At 37.5% G+C, this 22,312-nt stretch overlaps 1 protein-coding gene across 11 annotated transcripts in view; it reads right to left on the reverse strand.

Moving 5' to 3' along the window:
• LOC307184606 (uncharacterized protein) overlaps nt 1-22,312 on the reverse strand; it is a 225,105-nt gene that overhangs the window by 167,615 nt on the left and 35,178 nt on the right. For 7 of the 11 annotated variants that reach the window (XR_013827764.1, XR_013827766.1, XR_013827769.1 and 4 more), the window contains one exon: nt 21,793-21,824. The exons of 3 other annotated variants lie outside the window; for them this stretch is intronic. The gene's annotated coding sequence lies outside the window, so the exon portion shown is untranslated. Of the gene's footprint in view, nt 1-6,833; nt 6,908-21,792; nt 21,825-22,312 lie in introns of all 11 variants that reach the window. One more of the 11 variants, XR_013827773.1, reaches the window with a different exon arrangement.

Consider the following 22,312-nt stretch of genomic DNA (forward strand, 5'->3'; position numbering starts at 1 on the left):
TAATGTAGGTTTCACTGGAGCCTTAAAAACAGAAAAATGAAAGAATGGATTTGACCTAAAATGGCCAATTCTAAGATATATCCTAGTAAAACAAGCAAACAGAAAATGATGAATACAGTAAATTAATCTAAAATAGTATGTCAAAACTGAGACCAAATATATCAATCATATGAATAAAGTACTTACTTACGTAGATAAATACAATTATTTTGATTAAAAATAAGAGACTTTTTAATATAGTTGAATATAACTCCTAACAGACTGACCCTCACCCAGATAACTATAAACTCTGGACAAAATATGAAAAATAATTACTGGAAGGCACTGCAGGGTAAACAAAACAGGCAGATTATGAATGGCAGTCGATCCTTAAAAGACAGGAATGAGGGGCTTTCCTGGCGGCACAGTGGTTGAGAGTCCGCCTGCTGATGCAGGGGACACGGGTTCGTGCCCCGGTCCGGGAAGATCCCACATGCCGCGGAGCAGCTGGGCCCGTGAGCCATGGCCACTGAGCCTACGTGTCTGGAGCCTGTGCTCTGCAACGGGAGAGGCCACAACAGTGAGAGGCCCGCATACGGCAAAAAAAAAAAAAAAAAAAAAAAAAGACAGGAATGGTACAGGTGGTTTCCCATTTTTTCAATGGCTGTTAGCCTTGGATGACCACAGGTGACATAGCACAGTCTGACAAAAAAATCCAAAGTTTTTATAACCTGAAGCACCACATTACAGAGGCAACCATAGGTGCTAAAAAGTGAAGAGTGAATCACAACAATGTGTGAGAGAGAGAGACTTTCAAACTCTACGTATAAGCTGTGCCTGAATCTCTTGCAGACCTCTAAACAAAGCATATGTAGGTGAGACTGTAAGCATCTCAGCCAAGTATAAGAACTGAACAGCACAAAAAAGTTTGCTGTTTGTGTCCAGCCAAGTCAACTGCCTGTTATTAAAAACAAAAACAGGCTACCTCTTTCAAGATGGTGACATAGGAGGCTCCTGAACTCACCTCCTCCTATGGACACCCCAAATCTATAGCTACATATAGAAAAATTTTCTCTGAAACAAATCGAGAGGATGAGTGACTCCTACATTATCAGGTGAACAAGAAAAAATCCACATAAATGGTAAGAGTTAGAAACTAACACATCGTAAAACAACTACACCCCAATAAAAAAAAAAATGGTAAGAGAGGGGGAATTCCCTTGCAGTCCAGAGGTTATGACTCCACGCTTCCACTGCAAGGGGCACAAGTTCGCTCCCTGGTCAGGGAATTAAGATCCTGCAAGCCACGTGGCATGACAAATAAATAAATAAATGAAATTTTGAAAAATGGTAAGAGAGAGCAAACTCACAGATATAGAGAACAAACTAGTGGTTATAAGTGGGAGAGGGAAGGGGGAGAGGCAAAATAGGAGTAGGGGATTAAGAGCTACAACCTACTATGTAAAACATAAATAAGCTACAAGGATATATTGTACAGCACAGGGAATATAGCCAATATTTTGTAATAACTATAAATGGAGTATAATCTATAAAAATTTTGGATCACTATGTTGTACAACTGAAACTAATATTGTAAATCAACTAAACCTCAATTTTAAAAATGGTAAGACTCCAATAAAGAAGTTAAAAAGATAAAAAAATTTAAAAAGTTCATTTAAAAAATAAATAAATAAATAATGGTAAGAGAGGCTGAGACACAAATCTCACCATAAACCCCAACCCTGGCAAGGTGGCACACAACCAGGAGGGAACTCACAACTCTCAGCTTCTCCCTGAAAGGCAATGGGTTTGGACCCCACATCCAGCACCCAAACTTTTAAGACATACACCTGAGAGAAGGGACCCCAAAACATCTAGCTTTGAAAGCCAACAGTGCTTGTATCTGTGAGATCTATAAGACTATATGGCAAATTAATAGACAGTTCTTAAAGGGCTCGCATGGACTCACCATACCTAATCCCCCAGGGCCCAGCAGAGGCAGCAGACTGAAACCAGTCTTCTTGGTGAAAGAGGACTATTTGCTTATTTTGACAGCTGCAGCCTTAGGGGCAGGCTTCTAACTTAACACACATCAAGGGGCCGATGCCAATACTCTCCAGAGACCAGGGAGGTCATCAGCAGGTACTATCTTCATACTCTCCCTCTGCCTTGCTCCAGGTCACTGGTATTTCCCAGAAAGAGTCTGTGTATATCTCTGGCACCCCAGATCTTGTGGGTGCAGCCCAGGGCATGACTCTTGAACACCTGGTTTGCTGGCCAGTGGAGCATGTGTTCATGATTTCTTCAAGAGGAGGGGAGCAAACAAAGAAACAGTTCTTAACTGGCTATCACACCAGGCCACAGTGCAGAGGGAGCAGACCAAAACACCCATTTCAGTATTCACCTGAAACAGGTATATTTGCATACTTTAAAAGCTGCTGCCAGAGGGTCCAGCTTATGATCAGCCTGCATCTAGGTGCTGACTGGTATCCTTCCCTTTGGACACTAACAGATCTTGGCATACCCTCAACTACTAGAAGCCATTAAGAACAAACCAGTCTGCTTGAACAATTACAAACGTTTGAGAGAAAACTAAGAGCAAGGGCAGGGTTTAATGACAAGGTTCATCTCCTACACAAGATCACTCCTTTAAGACTGGAAGAGGGGTTTCTTTATCTATTGCATACAAACCAACACAGAGAGTCAAGGAAAATGAAAAAAAAGAGAGGAATACGTTCCAATTGAAAAAACAAGAAAAAGCCTCAGATAAAGACCTTAATGAAATGGAGATAAGTGGTTTACCTGATAAAGAGTTAAAAATAATGGTCATAAAGGGAGGCAGAGTCAAGATGGTGGTGTGGGAAGACGTGAAGTTAGTATCTCCCCACAACAAGGGCACCTGCTGGCCGCTTGTGGGGGACTCTGAGGCCCAAGGAGATGGGAGGAATCCCAAAGTGAACCGGCAGGATGTAGGGGGACTGAGAAAGAAGGAGAAGTGGAGGCAACACAAGATTGGCACCCCTGACACCAGGCAGATCAGGAAAAGCACGCAGGAGAGATTCTCTGGGAAGAGTGGGAGAGGAGTGGAGGGCGATTGCCCCACCCACTCAGGCCTGGGGAGACTGTTGAGTTCCCAGGCCGGTGCCCTGCTCTCCAAAGCCCCCTTCAAGGCACATGGGTCCTGGGGGGCATAGGAGGGAGGCCGGGGAGATCAGGAGAGGCAGGCGGGAGGACCCCTCCCAGACCGGAGGAGCAGGAGAGGAGAGGAGGGCGATTGCTCTGCCCACTCAAGCCCAGAAAGCCTGCTGAGCTCCCAGGTGAGGTCCTCTGCCCTATGAGACCAGGGGTGGGGGGCACGCCTTTTTCCAGGTTTTTATTATGTTTTTCTTTTCCCTCACTCTCTTTTTCACTATTGTGGTACTGATGTACCTTCCGGTTGCTGATTCATCTATATTTTTATTTTTATATTCTTTCTAACATATCTGTTAGTTTCCTAGTCTAATTTTATTTTTTACTTTGTTATTGTTCCTATTTTTTTTTTTCTGCCCCACACATCTTGCGGGATCTTGGTTTGTGAGCCGGGGGTGGGGCCAAAGCTCCTGTCATGGAAGCTCCAAGTCCGAACCACTGGACTAACAGAGGACCTCAGACCCCAGGGAATATTCATCAGAGTGAGGTATCACGGAGTTCCTCATCTCAGCACAAAGACCCAGCTCTACCCAATAGCCTACAAACTCCAGTGTTGGAAGCCTTAGGCCAAATAGCCAGTAAGACAGGAACACAATCCCACTCATTTAAAAAAAAAAAAAAATTAGATGGCAAAAAAATATGTCACAGATGAAGGAGCAAGGTAAAAACATAGAAGGCCAAATAAATGAAGAGGAAATAGGCAATCTACCTGAAAAAGAATTCAGAGTAATGATACTAAAGATGATCCATAATCTCGGAAATAGAATGGAGGAACGGATTGAGAAAATACAAGAAATGTTTAACAAAGATCTAGAAGAACTAAAGAACAAACAAACAGAGATGAACAACACAATAACTGAAATGAAAAATACACTAGAAGGAATCAATAGCAGAATAACGGAGGCAGAAGAATGAATAAGTGAGATGGAAGACAAAATGGTGGAAATAACTGCTGAGGAGCAGAATAAAGAAAAAAGAATAAAAAGAATTGAAGACAATCTCAGAGACATCAGGGACAACACTAAATGCACCAGTATTCAAACTATAGGGGTCCCAGAAGAAGAGAAAAAGGGTCTGAGAAAATACCTGAGGAGGTTATAGTCGAAAAATTCCTTAACATGGGAAAGGAAATAGTCACCCAAGCCCAGGAAGCAGAGAGAGTCCCATACAGAATAAACCCTTGGAAAAACACACTAAGACACATATTAATCAAACTAACAAAAATTAAATTTGAAGAAAAAATACTAAAAGCAGCAAGGGAAAAACAAAAAATAACATACAAAGGAATCCCCAAAAGGTTATCAGCTGATTTTTCAGCAGAAACTCTGCAGGCCAGAAGGGAGAGGCAGGATATACTTAAAGTGATGAAAGAGAAAAACCTAGAACCAAGATTACTCTACCCAGCAAGGATCTCATTCAGATTTGATGGAGAAGTCAAAAGCTTTTCAGACAAGCAAAAGCTAAGAGAATTCAGCACCACAAAACCAGCTTTACAACAAATGCTAAAGAAATTTCTCTAGGCGGGAAACACAAGGGAAGAAAAGGACCCACAAAAACAAATACAAAACAATTCAGAAAACAGTAATAGGAACATACATATTGATAATAACCTTGAATGTAAATGGATTAAATGCCCCAACCAAAAGACACAGAATGGCTGAATCAACACAAAAACAAGACCCATATATGTGCTGTCTACAACAGACCCACTTCAGACCTAGGGACACATACAGACTGAAAGTGAAAGGATGGAAAAAGATATTCCATGCAAATGGAATTCAAAAGAAAGCTGGAGTAGCAATACTCATATCAGATAAAATAGACTTTAAAATAAAGATTGTTACAAGAGATAAGGAAGGACACTACATAATGATCAAGGGATCAATCCAAGAAGAAGATATAACAATTATAAATGTTTATGCACCCAACACAGCAGCACCTCAATAGGTAAGGCAAATGCTAACAACCATGAAAGGAGAAATTGACAGTAACACAATGATAGTAGGGACTTTAACACTCCATTTACACCAATGGACAGATCATCCAAAATGAAAATAAATAAGGAAACACAAGCTTTAAATGACACACTAGACCAGATAGATTTAATTGGTATTTATAGAACATTCCACCCAAAAGTGGAAGAATACAATTTCTTCTCAAGTGCACACGGAGCATTCTACAGGAGAGATCACATCTTAGGTCACAGATCAAGCCTTAGAAAATTTAAGAAAATTGAAATCATATCAAGCATCTTTTCTGACCACAACGCTATGAGATTGGAAATCAATTACAGGAAAAAAACTGTAAAAGACACAAATACATGAAGGCGAAACAGTGCACTACTAAATAACCAAGAGATCACTGAAGAAATCAAAGAAGAAATTGAAAAACACATAGAAACAAATGACAATGAAAACACGATGACCCAAAACCTATAGGACGCAGAAAAAGCAGTTCTAAGGGGAAAGTTTATAGCAATTCAATATCACCTCAAGAAACAAGAAAAATCTCAAATAAACAATCTAACCCTTCAGTTAAAACAACTAGAGAAAGAAGAACAAAGAAAACCCAAAGTCAGTGGAAGGAAAGATATCATAAAGATCAGAGCAGAAATAAATGAAATAGAAACAAAGACAACAATAGCAAAGATCAATAAAACTAAAAGCTGGTTCTTTGATAAGACAAACAAAATTGATAAACCCTAAGCCAGACTCATCAAGAAGAAAAGGGAAAGGATGCAAATCAATATAATTAGAAATGAAAAAGGAGAAATCACAACTGACACTGCAGAAATACAAAGGGTTATAAGAGCCTACCACAAACAACTACATGCCAATAAAATGGACTACCACGAAGAAATGGACAAATTCTTGGAAAGGTACAATTTTCCAAGACTGAACCAGGAAAAATTAGAAAATATAAACAGACCTATCACAAGTAATGAAATTGAAACCATAATTAAAAATCTTCTAACAGACAAAAGTCCAGGACCAGATGGCTGCACAGGCAAATTCTATCAAACATTTAGAGAAGAGCTAACATCAATCCTTCTCAAACTCTTCCAAAAAATTGCAGAGAGAGAAACACTCCCAAATTCATTCTACGAAGCCACCATCACACTGATACCAAAACCAGAAAAAGATACCACAAAAAAAGAAAATTATAGACCAATTATCACTGATGAACATAGATGCAAAAATCCTTAACAAAATACTAGCAAACAATCCAACAGCATATTAAAAGGATCATACACCATGATCAAGTGGGATTTATCCCGGGGATGCAAAGATTCTTCAATATATGCAAATCAATCAATGTGATACACCATATTAACAAATTTAAGAATAAAAACCATATGATCACCTCGATAGATGCAGAAAAAGCTTTTCACAAAATTCAACACCGTTTATGATAAAAACTCTCCAGAAAATGGGCATAGAGGAAACCTACCTCAACATAATAAAGACCATATATGACAAGCCCACCGCAAGCATCATACTCTAGGGTGAAAAACTGAAAGCATTTCCACTAAGATCAGGAACAAGACAAGGATATCCACTCTCGCCACTCTTATTCAACACAGTTTTGGAAGTCCTAGCCATAGCAATCAGACAAGAAAAAGAAATAAAAAGAATACAAATTGGAAAAGAAGAAGTAAAACTTACACTGTTTTTCCGATGACATGATACTTGGTAAGGTTGCAGGATACAAAATTAATGCACAGAAATCTCTGGCATTCCTATACACCAACAACAAGAAATCAGAAAGAGAAATTAAGGAAACACTCCCATTTACCACTGCAACAAAAAGAATAAAACACCTAGGAATAAACCTACCTAAGGAGGCAAAAGATGTTACTAAGAAAACTATAAAACACTGATGAAAGAAATCAAGGATGACATAAACAGATGGAGAAATATACCATGTTCTTGGATTGGAAGAGCCAATATTGTGAAAATGACTATACTACCCAAAGCAATCTACAGATTCAATGCAATCCCTATCAAACTACCAATGGCATTCTTCACAGAATAAGAACAAAAATTTTAACAATTTGTATGGAAACACAAAAGACCCCAAATAGTCAATGCAATCTTGAGAAAGAAAAATGAAGTTGGAGGAATCAGGCTCTCCGACTTCAAATTATACCAGCTATAGTAATCAAGACAGTATCGTACTGGCAGAAAAACAGAAATATAGATCAATGGTACAGGATAGAATGCCCAGAGTTAAATGCATGTACATATGGGCACCTAATTTATGACAAAGGAGGCAAGAACATACAATGGAGAAAAGACAGCCTCTTCACTCAGTGGTGCTGGGAAAACTGGACAGCTACATGTAAAAGAATGAAATTAGAACACTACCTAACACCATACGCAAAAATAAACTCCAAATGGATTAACGATTAAATATAAGACCAGACACTGTAAAACTCTTTGAGGAAAACATCCATTTTTCCAACCACAACAGTATGCAACTAGAAATCAATAACAAGAAGCAAATTGGAAAATTCACAAATATGCACAGACTAAGCAACACACTGCTGAATAACCAATGCATCAAAGAAGAAGTCAACCAAAAAGGCCTTGAGGGAAATAAAATGGAAATACAACATACCAAAACTTAAGGGATGAAGCAAAAGCAGTTCTAAGAGGAAAGCTCATAGCAATAAAAGCATAAATTAATTAACAAGAGAGAACTCAAATAACCTCATTATATACCTCAAGGAACTAGAAAAAGGAAAAAACGAAACCCAAAGTCAGTAGAAGGAAAAAAATAACAAAGATCAAGGGGAAACAAATGAAATAGAGACTAAAAAGACAATAGAAAAGGTCAATAAAACTAAGAGCTGGTTTTTTGAAAAGATAAACAAAATAGATAAACCTTTAAGTAGACTCACCAAGAAAAAGAGAAGACTCAAAATCATAAATGAAAGAGGAGGTGTTACAACTGATACAACAGAAATACAAAGGACCTTGAGAAACTACTTTGAACAGCTCTACACCAACAAATTGGGACAACCTGGAAGAAATGGATAAGTCCCTAGAAACATACAACCTACCAAGAATGAATCAAGAAGAAACAGAAAATCTGAATAGAGCAGTTATTAGTAAGGAGACTGAATCAGTCATTTAAAACCTCCCAACAAAAAGTCCAGGACTGGGCTTCCCTGGTGGCGCAGTTGTTGAGAGTCTGCCTGCCGATGCAGGGGACGTGGGTTTGTGCCCCGGTCTGGGAAGATCCCACATGCCACGGAGTGGCTGGGCCCGTGAGCTGTGGCCGCTGAGCCTGTGCGTCCGGAGCCTGTGCTCCGCAACGGGAGAGGCCACAACAGTGAGATGCCCGCATACCACAAAAAAAAAAAAAAAAAAGGTCCAGGACCACAGGGCTTCACTGGTAAATTCAACCACACGTTAAAGAAAAATTAGTAACAATACTTCTCAAACTCTTCCAAAAATCTTAAGAGGAGGGAATACTTCCAAACTCATTTTACTATCCCAGCATTACATTGATACCAAAACCAGACCAAAAAAACTACAAGAAAAGTAAAACACAGTCCAATATCCTTGATGAACACAAATGCAAAAATCCTCAACAAATTATTAGCAAACCAAATTCTGCAATACATTAAAAAGATCACAAACCATGATCAAGTGGGATTTATCCCTGGAATGCAAGGATGGTCAAACACTTGCAAATTATTCAATGTGATACACCACATTAAGAAAATAAAGGGCAAAAATCATATGATCATTTCAACACATGCAGAAAAACCATCTGAGAAAATTCAACATTCATTCATGATGAAAAATTCTCAACGGACTTCCCGGTGGCACAGTGGTTAAGAATCCACCTGCAATGCAGGGGGCATGGGTTCAAGACCTGGTCCTGAAGGATCCCACATGCCATGGAGCAACTAAGCCCATGCACCACCACTACTGAGCCTGCGTGCCACAACTATTGAAGCCCGCGTGCCTAGAGCCCGTGCTCCGCAACAAGAGAAGCCACCACAATGAGAAGCCCATGAACTGCAACGAAGAGTAGCCCCCGCTCACCCCAACTAGAGAAAGCCCATGTGCAGCAACAAAGACCCAATGCAGCCATAAATAAATTTATTTATTTATTTATTAAAAAAAAAACTCTCAACAAGTGAGTATAGATGAAACATGCTTCAACATAAAAAAGGCCATATGTGCCAAGCCCACAAGTAACATCTTACTCAATGGCAAAAAACTCAATGATTTTCTTCTGTGATCAGGAACAAGACAAGGATGCCCATTCTCATCACTTTTATTCAATATAGCACTAGAAGTCCTAGCCAGAGCAATTAGGCAACAAAAAGAAATGAAAGGCAGCCAAATTGGAAAGGAAGAAGTAAAACTATCTCTATTTGCAGATGCCATGATCTTCTTTTTTCACTGAAGTATAATTAATTTACAATGCTGTGTTAGTTTCTGGTGTACAGCGAACTGATTCAGTTATACATATATTCAGTTATATATATACACATATATTTTTCTCTTTTTCATATTCTTTTCCATTATAGTTTATTACAAGATATTGAATATAGTTTCCTGTGCTATACAGTAGAATCTTATTGTTTATCTATTTTATATATAGTCATTTCTACCTGCTAATCCCAAACTCCTAATTTATCTCTCTCCCTGTTTCCCTTCAGTAAACATAAATTTGTTTCCTATGTCTGTTTCTGTTTTGTAAATAAGTTCATTTGTATCATATTTCAGATTCTACACATAAGTGATATCATATGATATTTGCCTTTCTTTGTCTTACTTCACTTAGTATGATAATCTCTAGGTCCATACATGTTGCTGCAAATGGCATTCTTTTATTCTTTTTATGGCTGAGTATTATTCCATTGTTTGTGTGTGTGTGTGTGTGTGTGTGTGTGTGTGTGTATGTGTGTACACACATATCACACCTTCTTTATCCATTATCTGTCAATGAACATTTAGGCTGCTTCCATGTCTTGGCTATTGTAAATAGTGCTGATATGAACACTGGGGTGCATGTACCTTTTTAAATTTGAGTTTTCATCTTTTCTGGATATATCCGCAGAAGTGGGATGACTAGATCATGTGGTAACTCTATTTTAGTTTTTTAAGGAACTCCATACTGTTCTCCGTAGTGGCTGCACCAATTTACATTCCCACTGACAGTGTAGAAGCATTCCTTTTCTTCATACCCATTCCAGCATTTATTATTTATAGACTTTTTTTTTTTTTTTTGTGGTACGTGGGCCTCTCACTGTTGTGGCCTCTCGTGCTGTGGAGCAGAGGCTCCGGATGCACAGGCTCAGCAGCCATGGCTCACAGGCCCAGCCGCTCCGCGCCACGTGGGATCCTCCTGGACCGGGACACGAACCCGTGTCCCCTGCATTGGCAGGAGGACTCTCAACCACTGCGCCACCAGGGAAGCCCTATTTATAGACTTTTTGATGATGGCCATTCTGACCAGTGTGAGGTGATACCTCATTGTCGTTTTGATTTGCATTTCTCTAATAATTAGTGATGTTGAACATCTTTTCATGTGCCTGTTGGCCGTTTGTATGTTTTCCTTGGAGAAATGTCTATTTAGGTCTTTTGCCTGTTTTTTTTGATTGGGTTGTCTGGTTTATTTGTTATTGAGTTGTATGAGCTGTTTGTATATCTTGGAAATTAATCCCTTGTCAGTCACATCACTTGTAAATATTTTCTCCCAATCCGTAGGTTGTCTTTTCATTTTGTTGATGGCTTCCTTTGCTATGCAAAAGCTTATAAGTTTGATTAAGTCCCATTTGCTTATTTTTGCTTTTATTTCTATTGCCTTGGGAGACTGACCTAAGAAAACACTGTTACGATTTATAACAGGGAATGTTTTGCTTGTGTTCTCTTCTAAGAGTTTTATGGTGTCACATCTTATATTTAAGCCTTTGAGGCATTCTGAGTTTATTTTTGTGTATGGTATGAGAGAGTGTTCTAATTTCATTGATTTATATGCAGCTGTCCAGCTTTCCCAACACCACTTGCTAAAGAGACTGTCTTTTCTCCACTGTATATTCTTGCCTCCTTTGTTGAAGCTCAATTGACTGTAGGTGTATGGCTTTACTTCTGGGCTCTCTATTCTGTTCCATTGATTGATATGTCTGTTTCTGTGCCAATACCACTCTGTTTTGATTACTATAGCTTTGTAGTATTGTCTGAAGTCTGGGAGGGTTAGGCCTCCAGCTTTGTTCTTTTTCCTCAAAACTGCTTTGGCAGCAGATGTCATGATCTTATATAGAAAACTCTAAAAACCCCACCAAAAACTGTGAACTAATAAACAAATGCAGTAGTTGCAGGATATAAAAATCAATATACAAAAATCAATTGCATTTCTATTTATTAATAACAAACTATCAGAAAGAGAAATTAGGAAAACAATCCCATTTACAACTTCAGCAAAAAACAAAAAATGTAGGAAAAAATTTAACCAAGGAAGTGAAAGAACTGTATGGTGTAAACTATATGATGAACGAAACTGAAGAAGACACAAATAAATGGAAAGATATTCTGGGCTCATGGATTGGAAGAAATAATATTGTTAAAATGTCCATACTACCAAAAGCAATCTACAGATTCAACGCAATCCCTATCAAAATTGCAATGGCATTTTTCACATAAATGGAACAAAAAACATCCTAAAATTTGCATGGAACCACAAAAGACCCTGAATAGGCAAAACTATATTGAGAAAAAAAGAACAAAGCTGAAGGCATCATGCTTCCTGATCTCAAACTATATTATAAACCTAAAGTCATGAAAGAGTATGGTATTGGCATAAAAACAGACACACAGATCAATGGAACAGAAGAGAAAGCCCAGAAATAAACCTATGCATAGGTGGTCAATTAATTCACAACAAAGGAGCCAAGAATATACAATGGGAAAAGGATAGTCTCCTCAATAAATGGTATTGTAAAAACTGGACAGCCACATACAAAAGAATGAAATTAGACCACTATCTCAAACCATACAAAAAAATCAACTCAAAATGGATTAGACTTGAACATAAGACCTGAAACCATAAAATTCCTACAAGAAAACATAGAGGGTAAGCTCCTTGACAATGACCTTGGCAATATTTTGGATTTGACATCAAAAGTGAAAGCAACAAAATAAAAAATTAACAAGTGGGACTGTATCAAACTAAGAAGTTCTTGTATAGCAAAGGAAACCATCAACAAAATGAAAAGGCAACCTATGGAATGGGAGAAAATATTTGGAAATCATTTATCTGATAAGGGGACAATATCCAAACTATATAAAGAATTCATACAATTCTACAAAAAGAAAAAAAACAAACAATCCAATTAAAGAATGAGCAGAGGATCTGAATAGACATTTTTCCGAAGATGATATAAAAGTGGCCAACAGATATATGAAAAGGTGCTCATCATCATTAATCATCATGGAAATGCACATCAAAACCACAATGAGATACCACCTCACATTTGCTACAATGGCTTTTATCTAAAAGACAAGAAATAACAAGTATTGGTGAGGATGTGGAAACCTGTGCTCTGTTGGTAAGAATGTAAACTGGTGCAGCCACTATGAAAAACAGTATGGTGATTCCTCAAAATTTTAAAAACAGAACTACCATATGATCCTGTAATTATATGCCTGTGTACTTGATCCTGTAACTATATGTCTGTGTATTTATCCAGTGGAAAAGAAATCACAATCTTGAAAATATATTTGCATCCCCATGTTCATTCCAGCATTATTTATAACAGTCAAGACATGGAAACAACTTAAATGCCCACTGACACATGAACGGATAAAGAAAATGTGGTATTCATATATACAATGGAATATTATCCAGCCATAAAAAAGAAGGAAATATTGCCTTCTGCAAAAATATGGATGGATCTTAAGGGCATTATGCTAAATGAAATAAGTTAGACATAGAAAGACAAATACTGTATGATCTCACCTACATGTGAAATCTAAAAAAACAAAAGAACAGCAACAACAACTGATATTATAAATACAAAGAACAGATTGATGGTTGCCAGAAGTGGAGAGTGGGGGTGGGTGAAGGTGGTCAAAAGGCACAGACTTCCAGTTATAAGATAAATAAATCCTGGGGATGTAATATACAGCATGGTGACTATAGTTAACAATACAGTATTGTGTATTTGAAAGGTTTTAAGAGAATAAATCTTATTTTTTAATATTTATTTGGCTGTGTCGGGTCTTAGTTGTGGCATGTGGGATCCTTCATTATGGCATGTGGGTTCCTCGTTGTGGCACGCAGGCTTCTCTCTAGTTGTGGCACGGGCTGTAGAGCACACAGGCTGTAGAGCATACGGGCTGTAGAGCATGGGGGCTCAGTAGTTGTGCCACATGGGCTTAGCTGCCCCGCGGCATGTGGGATCTTAGTTTCCCAACCAGGGATCAAACCCAGGTCCCTGCACTGGAAGGCAGATTGTTAACCACTGGACCACCAGGGAAGTCCCAAGAATAAATCTTAACAGTTCCATGGCAAAAAAAAAAAAAAAAACTGTAACTATTTAAGGTGATGGATGTTAACTAAAGTTATTGTGGTAATCATTTCGTAATATATACATATATTAAATCATTATGTTACACACCTAAAACTAACACAACGTTATATGTCAACTATATCTCAATAAAACAGCAACAACATTCTTCAAAGGACTATAATAGAATCTAGAGTCCCAACATCATTATATTCGCAGAAGCCAAGATATAATAATAAAAAAATTACCTGACATATGAAGAACCAGGAACATGTGACCTATTCTCTAGAGAAAAGACAGAAACAAAACCAACCCAAAGATGAAACAGATGTTGGAATTAGCAGATAAAGATTTTCAAGCAGTTATTAAAACCATATTCAAGGATGTAAAGAAAAATAATACTTGCAATTAATGAGAAGAAGAGAAATCTCAGTCAATAATAGTAAGAGTAAAGAATGTTTTGAAAATTTTAGAACTGGGAATTCCCTGGTGGTCCAGTGGTTAGGACTCTGTGCTCTAACTGCCAAGGGCGTGGGGACAGTCTCAGAGACCTCTGGGACAACATTAAACGCATCAACATTCGAATTCTAGGGGTCCAAGAAGAAGAAAAGAAAAAGAAAGAGACTGAGAAAATATTTGAAGAGATTATAGTTGAAAACTTCCCTAATATGGGAAAGGAAATAGTTAGTCAAGTCCAGGAAGCACAGAGAGTCCCATACAGGATAAATCCAAGGAGAAACACACCAAGACACATATTAATCAAACTGTCAAAAATTAAATACAAAGAAAACATATTAAAAGCAGCAAGGGAAAAACAACAAATAACACACAAGGGAATCCCAATAAGGTTAACAGCTGATCTTTCAGCAGAAACTGTGCAAGCCAGAAAGGACTGGCAGGACATATTTAAAGTGATGAAGGAAAAAAACCTACAACCAAGATTACTCTACACAGCAAGGATCTCATTCAGATTTGATGGAGAAATTAAAACCTTTACAGACAAGCAAAAGCTGAGAAAGTTCAGCACCACCAAACCAGCTTTACAACAAATGGTAAATAAACTTCTCTACGCAAGAAAAACAAGAGAAGGAAACGACTTACAATAACAAACCCAAAACAATTAAGAAAATGGGAATAGGAAAATACATATTGATAATTACCTTAAATGTAAATGGATTAAATGCTCCCATCAAAGACACAGAATGGCTGAATGGATACAAAAACAAGATCCATATATATGCGATCTACAAGACACCCACTTCAGACCTAGAGACACATACAGACTGAAAGTAAGGGGATGGATAAAGATATTCCATGCAAATGGAAATCAAAAGAAAGCTGCAGTAGCAATTCTCATATCAGACAAAACAGACTTTAAAATAAAGACTATTAGAAGAGACAAAGGAGGACACTACATTATGATCAAGGGATCGATCCAAGAAGAAGATATAACAATTGTAAATATTTATGCACCCAACCTAGGAGCACCTCAATACATAAGGCAAATACTAAAAGCCATAAAAAGGGAAAGCAACAGTAACACATTCATATTAGGGGACTTTAACACCCCACTTTCACCAATGGACAGATCATCCAAAATGAAAATAAATAAGGAAACACAAGCTTTAAATGATACATTAAACAAGATGGACTTAATTGATATTTATAGGACATTCCATCCCCAAACAAGAGAATACACATTTTTCTCAAGTGCTCATGGAACATTCTCCAGGATAGATCATATCTTAGGTCACAAATCAAGCCTTGGTAAATTTAACAAAAATTGAAATTGTATCAAGTATCTTTTCCAACCACATGCTATGAGACTAGATATCAATTACAAGAAAAGATCTGTAAAAAATACAAACACACGGAGGCTAAACAATACACAACTTAATAACAAAGTGATCACTGAAGAAATCAAAGAGGAAATCAAAAAATTCCTAGAAACAAATGACAATGGAGACATGATGACCCAAAACCTGTGGGATGCAGCAAAAGCAGTTCTAAGAGGGAAGTTTATAGCAATACAATCCTACCTTAAGAAACAGGAAACATCTCAAATAAACAACCTAACCTTACACCTAAAGCAATTAGAGAAGGAAGAACAAAAAACCCCCAAAGTTAGCAGAAGGAAAGAAATCATAAAGATCAGATCAGAAATAAATGAAAAAGAAATGAAGGAAACAGTAGCAAAGATCAATAAAACTAAAAGCTGGTTCTTTGATAAGATAAACAAAATTGATAACCCATTAGCCAGACTCATCCAGAAAAAAAGGGAGAAGCCTCAAATCAATAGAATTAGAAATGAAAAAGAAGAAGTAACAACAGACACTGCAGAAATACAAAGGATCATGAGAGATTACTACAAGCAAGTCTATGCCAATAAAATGGACAATCTGGAAGATATGGACAAATTCTTAGAAATGCACAACTTGCCAAGACTGAATCAGGAAGAAATAGAAAATATGAACAGACAAATCATAAGCACTGAAATTGAAACGGTGATTAAAAATCTTCCAACAAACAAAAGCCGAGGACCAGATGGCTTCACAGGCCAATTCTATCAAACCTTTAGAGAAGAGCTAACACCTATCCTTCTCAAAGTCTTCCAAAATATAGCAGAGGGAGGAACACTCCCAAACTCATTCTACAAGGCCACCATCACCCTGATACCAAAACCAGACAAGGATGTCACAAAGAAATACAACTACAGGCCAATATCACTGATGAACATAGATGCAAAAATCCTCAACAAAACACTGGCAAACAGAATCCAATAAGCACATTAAAAGGATCATACACCATGATCAAGTGGGGTTTATCCCAGGAATGCAAAGATTCTTCAATATATGCAAATCAATCAATGTGATACACAATATTAACAAATTGAAGGAGAAAAACCATACGATCATCTCAATAGATGCAGAGAAAGCTTTTGACAAAATTCAACACCCATTTATGATAAAAACCCTGCAGAAAGTAGGCATAGAGGGAACTTTCCTCAACATAATAAAGGCCATATATGACAAACCCACAGCCAACATCGTCCTCAATGGTGAAAAACTGAAAGCATTTCCACTAAGATCAGGAACAAGACAAGGTTGCCCACTCTCACCACTCTTATTCAACATAGTTTTGGAAGTTTTAGCCACAGCAATCAGAGAAGAAAAGAAAATAAAAGGAATCCAAATCAGAAAAGAAGAAGTAAAGCTGTCACTGTTTGCAGATGACATGATACTATACATAGAGAATCCTAAAGATGCTACCAGTAAACTACTAGTGCTAATCAATGAATTTGGTAAAGTAGCAGGATACAAAATTAATGCACAGAAATCTCTGGCATTCCTATACACTAATGATGAAAAATCTCAAAGTGAAATCAAGAAAACACTCCCATTTACCACTGCAACAAAAAGAATAAAATATCTAAGAATAAACCTATCTAAGGAGACAAAAGACTTGTATGCAGAAAATTATAAGACACTGATGAAAGAAATTAAAGATGATACAAATAGATGGAGAGATATACCATCTTCTTGGATTGAAAGAATCAACATTGTGAAAATGACTCTACTACCCAAAGCAATCTACATATTCAAGGCAATCCCTATCAAACTACCACTGGCATTTTTCACAGAACTAGAACAAAAAAATTCGCAATTTGTATGGAAACACAAAAGACCCCGAATAGCCAAAGCAATCTTGAGAACGAAAAACGGAGATGGAGGTATCAGGCTCCCTGACTTCAGACTATACTACAAAGCTACAGTGATCAAAACAGTATGATACTGGCAAAAAAACAGAAATATAGATCAATGGAACAGGATAGAAAGCCCAGAGATAAACCCACACACATATGGACATCTTATCTTTGATAAAGGTGGCAGGAATGTACACTGGAGAAAGGACAGCCTCTTCAATAAGTGGTGTTGGGAAAACTGGACAGATACATGTCAAAGTATGAGATTAGATCACTCCCTAACACCATACACAAAAATAAGCTCAAAATGGATTAAAGACCTAAATGGAAGGCCAGAAACTATCAAACTCTTAGAGGAAAACATAGGCAGAACACTCTATGACATAAATCACAGCAAGATCCTTTCTGACCCACCTCCTAGAGAAATGGAAATAGAAACAAAAATAAACAAATGGGACCTAATGAAACTCAAAGCTTTTGCACAGCAATGGAAACCATAAACAAGACCAAAAGACAACCCTCAGAATGGGAGAAAATATTTGCAAATGAAGCAACTGACAAAGGATTAATCTCCAAAATTTACAAGCAGCTCATGCAGCTCAATAACAAAAAAACAAACAACCCAATCCAAAAATGGGCAGAAGACCTAAATAGACATTTCTCCAAAGAAGATATACAGACTGCCAACAAACACATGAAAGAATGCTCAACATCATTAATCATTAGAGAAATGCAAATCAAAACTACAATGAGATATCATCTCACACCAGTCAGAATGGCCATCATCAAAAAATCTAGAAACAATAAATGCTGGAGAGGGTGTGGAGAAAAGGGAACACTCTTGCATTGCTGGTGGGAATGTGAATTGGTTCAGCCACTATGGAGAACAATATGGAGGTTCCTTAAAAAACTACAAATAGAACTACCATATGACCCAGCAATCCCACTACTGGGCATATACCCTGAGAAAACCAAAATTCAAAAAGAGTCATGTACCAAAATGTTCATTGCAGCTCTATTTACAATAGCCCGGAGATGGAAACAACCTAAGTGCTCATCATCGGATGAATGGATAAAGAAGATGTGGAACATATATACAATGGAATATTACTCAGCCATAAAAAGAAATGAAGTTGAGCTATTTGTAATGAGGTGGATAGATCTAGAGTCTGTCATACAGAGTGAAGTAAGTCAGAAAGAAAAAGACAAATACCGTATGCTAACACATATATATGGAATTTAAGAAAATAAAATGTCATGAAGAACCTAGGGGTAAGACAGGAATAAAGACACAGACCTACTGGAGAACGGATTGAGGATATGGAGAGGGGTAAGGGTGAGCTGTTACAGGGCGAGAGAGAGTCATGGACATATATACACTAACAAACGTAAGGTAGATAGCTAGTGGGAAGCAGCCGCATGGCACAGGGATATCGGCTCGGTGCTTTGTGACCGCCTGGAGGGGTAGGATAGGGAGGGTGGGAGGGAGGGAGACGCAAGAGGGAAGAGATATGGGAACATATGTATATGTATAACTGATTCACTTTGTTATAAAGCAGAAACTAACACACCATTGTAAAGCAATTATACCCCAATAAAGATGTTAAAAAATGATATTTGAAGTAAAATTATCACTATAAGAGATTAGCAAAAGAAAAGATCAGTGAATGAGAAAACAGTGACAGAACAATCCAAATATAAAAAGAGAGATTTAAAAACAAATAAAAAACACTGAAAATATAGGAACAAAACCTCAGTGATCTGTGGGACAATATAAAGCAGGCTAATATATATGCAGTCAAATTTCCAGAAAGAGAAGAGAAAGAGTAGGAGAACTGAAAAAAAGTGTTTAAAGAGCTGAGACCTAAATTATTTTAAATGATAAAAACTATAGGGCTTCCCTGGTGGCGCAGTGGTTAAGAATCCGCCTGCTGATGCAGGGGACAGGGGTTTGGGCCCTGGTCCAGGAAGATCCCACATGCCACAGAGCAACTAAGCCCATGTGCCACAACTACTGAAGCCCATGCACCTAGAGCTTGTGCTCCGCGACAAGAGAAACCACCACAATGAGAAGCCTGCACACCACAACGAAGAGTAGCCCCCGCTCTCTGCGACTAGAGAAAGCCCGCACACAACAAGGAAGACCCAACACAGCCAAAAATAAATAAGTTAATTAATTTTAAAAAAACAACAACTATAAATGCATAGATTTCAGAGGTTCGAGGAACCCAACTATGATAAACATATGCACAAGAACCAAAAAAAAAAAAACACTAAGGCACATCATAACCAAATTATTTATAAAAACAGATATGAAGATGAAATCATTATGTCCAGAGGAACAAAGACAAAATTGTAACCGAGCAGGCCCCTATGGGGCCTTCCCAGGACACGCCTTCCCCCCATATCCTCTGCTTTAGCTCCTCTGAAATACCTAGATAACAGTATTTGATGCACATTTCCTGAGTTGCTTTAAAGATGTGAAAACCCCACCACCAAATGCAAGATGTTAACTAATTGATGACCATGAGCACATAGCCCCAGGCCTCCTGGAGCCTAAGGACTGATAAAGTTAAACCCCTGTGACACCACCCTGTTCCCTCACCATCAGCCAATCGGAGAATTATGCACGAGCTGATCACTTATCCTGCGACCCCACTCCCTCACCTGGCTTTTAAAAATGCTTTGCCTTTGGGAGCTAGGGGGGGTTTTTAGGGAGTGAGCCACCTGTCTCCTTACATGGCCCTGAAATAAACCTTTCTCTGCTTCAAACTCCGATGTTTTAGTTTGTTTGGCCTCACTGCATTGGGCACACGAACTTGCGCTAACAAGATGATATTAGATACCTTACTGAAAATATGAAAGTATGCAGCCAGAAGAAAGTGAAATGACATCTTTAAATTGCTGAAAGAAAATAAGCCAATGGAGTATTTTATACTTCATGAAAATATCTTTAAAAAATAAAACTGAAACGAAGAGTTTTAAGACAAATAAAAGTTAAATACTTATCACCAGATCTCCATAACAAGAAAATTAAAGAAAGTTCCTTGGGCAGAAAGAAAATTATACCAGATGGAAATCTGCATATACACAAAGGAATAGAGTGCTGGAAATGGTAATTATAAAATATTTATATTATTATTTTATATATATAAAAAGATGCTTCCTCATTATTTAATTTCTTAAAAAAAAAAACAATTGACTGTTTAAAGGAAAATAATAGCAAGGTACTGTTTGGTTCATAATATATGTCCAAGAAAAATGTATTACTACAATAGCAAAAAGGAAGAGAAGGAGAAAATGGAGGCATAGTGTTATAAACTTTTTACATTTAGTAAAGAGGCATAATAATATGTAAAGGCCTTTATACAGTAAGTTAAATATGCATACTGTAAACCCCAAAGCAAACATTACACAAATTAAAAAAAAATTAGAGCTAATAAACCAATGGTGCAGATAAAATAGAATAATAAAAATACTCTGTAAATCCAAAATGAGAAAAGGAATCATTGAGATATTGAAAAGACAGAAGAGCAAGATGGTTGATTTAAACCAAACTATTTAGATACTTAAATTAATGTAAATGGTCTAAACATCTCAATTAAAAAGCAGAGATAATGAGACTGGATAAAAAAGAGGAGCCCAACTCCATGCTGTTGCATTGAGGATCCCAAAACGATCTACAGGTTCAGTGACTCACTAGGAAGATCCACGTCTTGACATTTAGTTGTATTCATGGGTATGACTTACAGTGAAAGAATACAAAGCAGAATCAGCAAAGAAAAAAGGAACTTGGAGCGAAGTTTGGAGGACACCAGGTGCAAATTTCCAAGAGTTCCCTCCCAGCAGAGTCACACAGGAAGCACTTAATTCTTCAGAAATAAACTGTGACAAAACGTATGAAAATATTGTGTACCAAAGAAGCTCCTTAGAGACTCAATGCCACAGGTTTTGATTAGAGGCTGGTTGTTTACACACTCTGCCTAGCACACAGCAAAATTCCAGAATCCCAGAAGGATGGCAGGCAATCAGTATAAACTGCTTATAGAGTTTAGGCACAGTGAGCCATGACTCTCAGTTAGAGAATGGTGGGACAAACATTCCTAAAATCCAAGTTCCAGATGCCACTCAAAGGTCAACTTTGCAAGCAGGCCTTTCTAAGAACAGTAGTCTCAGACCTGCCATGATAACATTTTTCTGCCCACCTGTCCATAAGAAAAGCACTTTAAACATAACAACAATAGGTTAAAAGTAAAAAGATGAAAAAATATACATCATGCAAAAACTAATCATAAGAAAGCTGAACTGACTATATTAATATCAAACAAAGTAGAATTCAGAACAAGTAATATCACCATGGACAAAGGCGATTTCATAAATATAGGCATACCTCAGAGATATTGTGGGTTGGGTTCCAGACCACTGCAATAAAATGAATATCATAATAAAGCAAGTCACATGAATTTTTTGGTTTCACATTTCATATAAACGTTATGTTAACACTATACTGTAGTCTATTAAGTGTACAACAGCATTATGTATAACAAAACAATGTACATACCTTAATTTTAAAATACTTTATTGCTAAAAAATGCTAATCATCATCTGACAATGCAGGGTTGCCACAAACCTTCAATTTGTAAAAATAGATAAACAAACAATATCCTCAAAGAGTGATAAAGCAAAGCACAATAAAACGAGGTATGCCTGTATAAAGGGAGCAATTCATCAAAGAGTTATATCAATCCTAACTGTGCGTGTACACAGTTTCAAACAAACAAATAAACAAAAACGCTGAGGAACAAACTGACAGAACTAAAAGGGGAAATAGATAATCCACAATTATAGTTGGATATTTTGAAATGTTCTCTTAGTAACTGACAGAAAAGTAGACAGGATAGCTGCAAGAA

This window comes from Stenella coeruleoalba, assembly GCF_951394435.1.
Source record: "Stenella coeruleoalba genome assembly, chromosome: 3".
Taxonomy (NCBI): domain Eukaryota; kingdom Metazoa; phylum Chordata; class Mammalia; order Artiodactyla; family Delphinidae; genus Stenella; species Stenella coeruleoalba.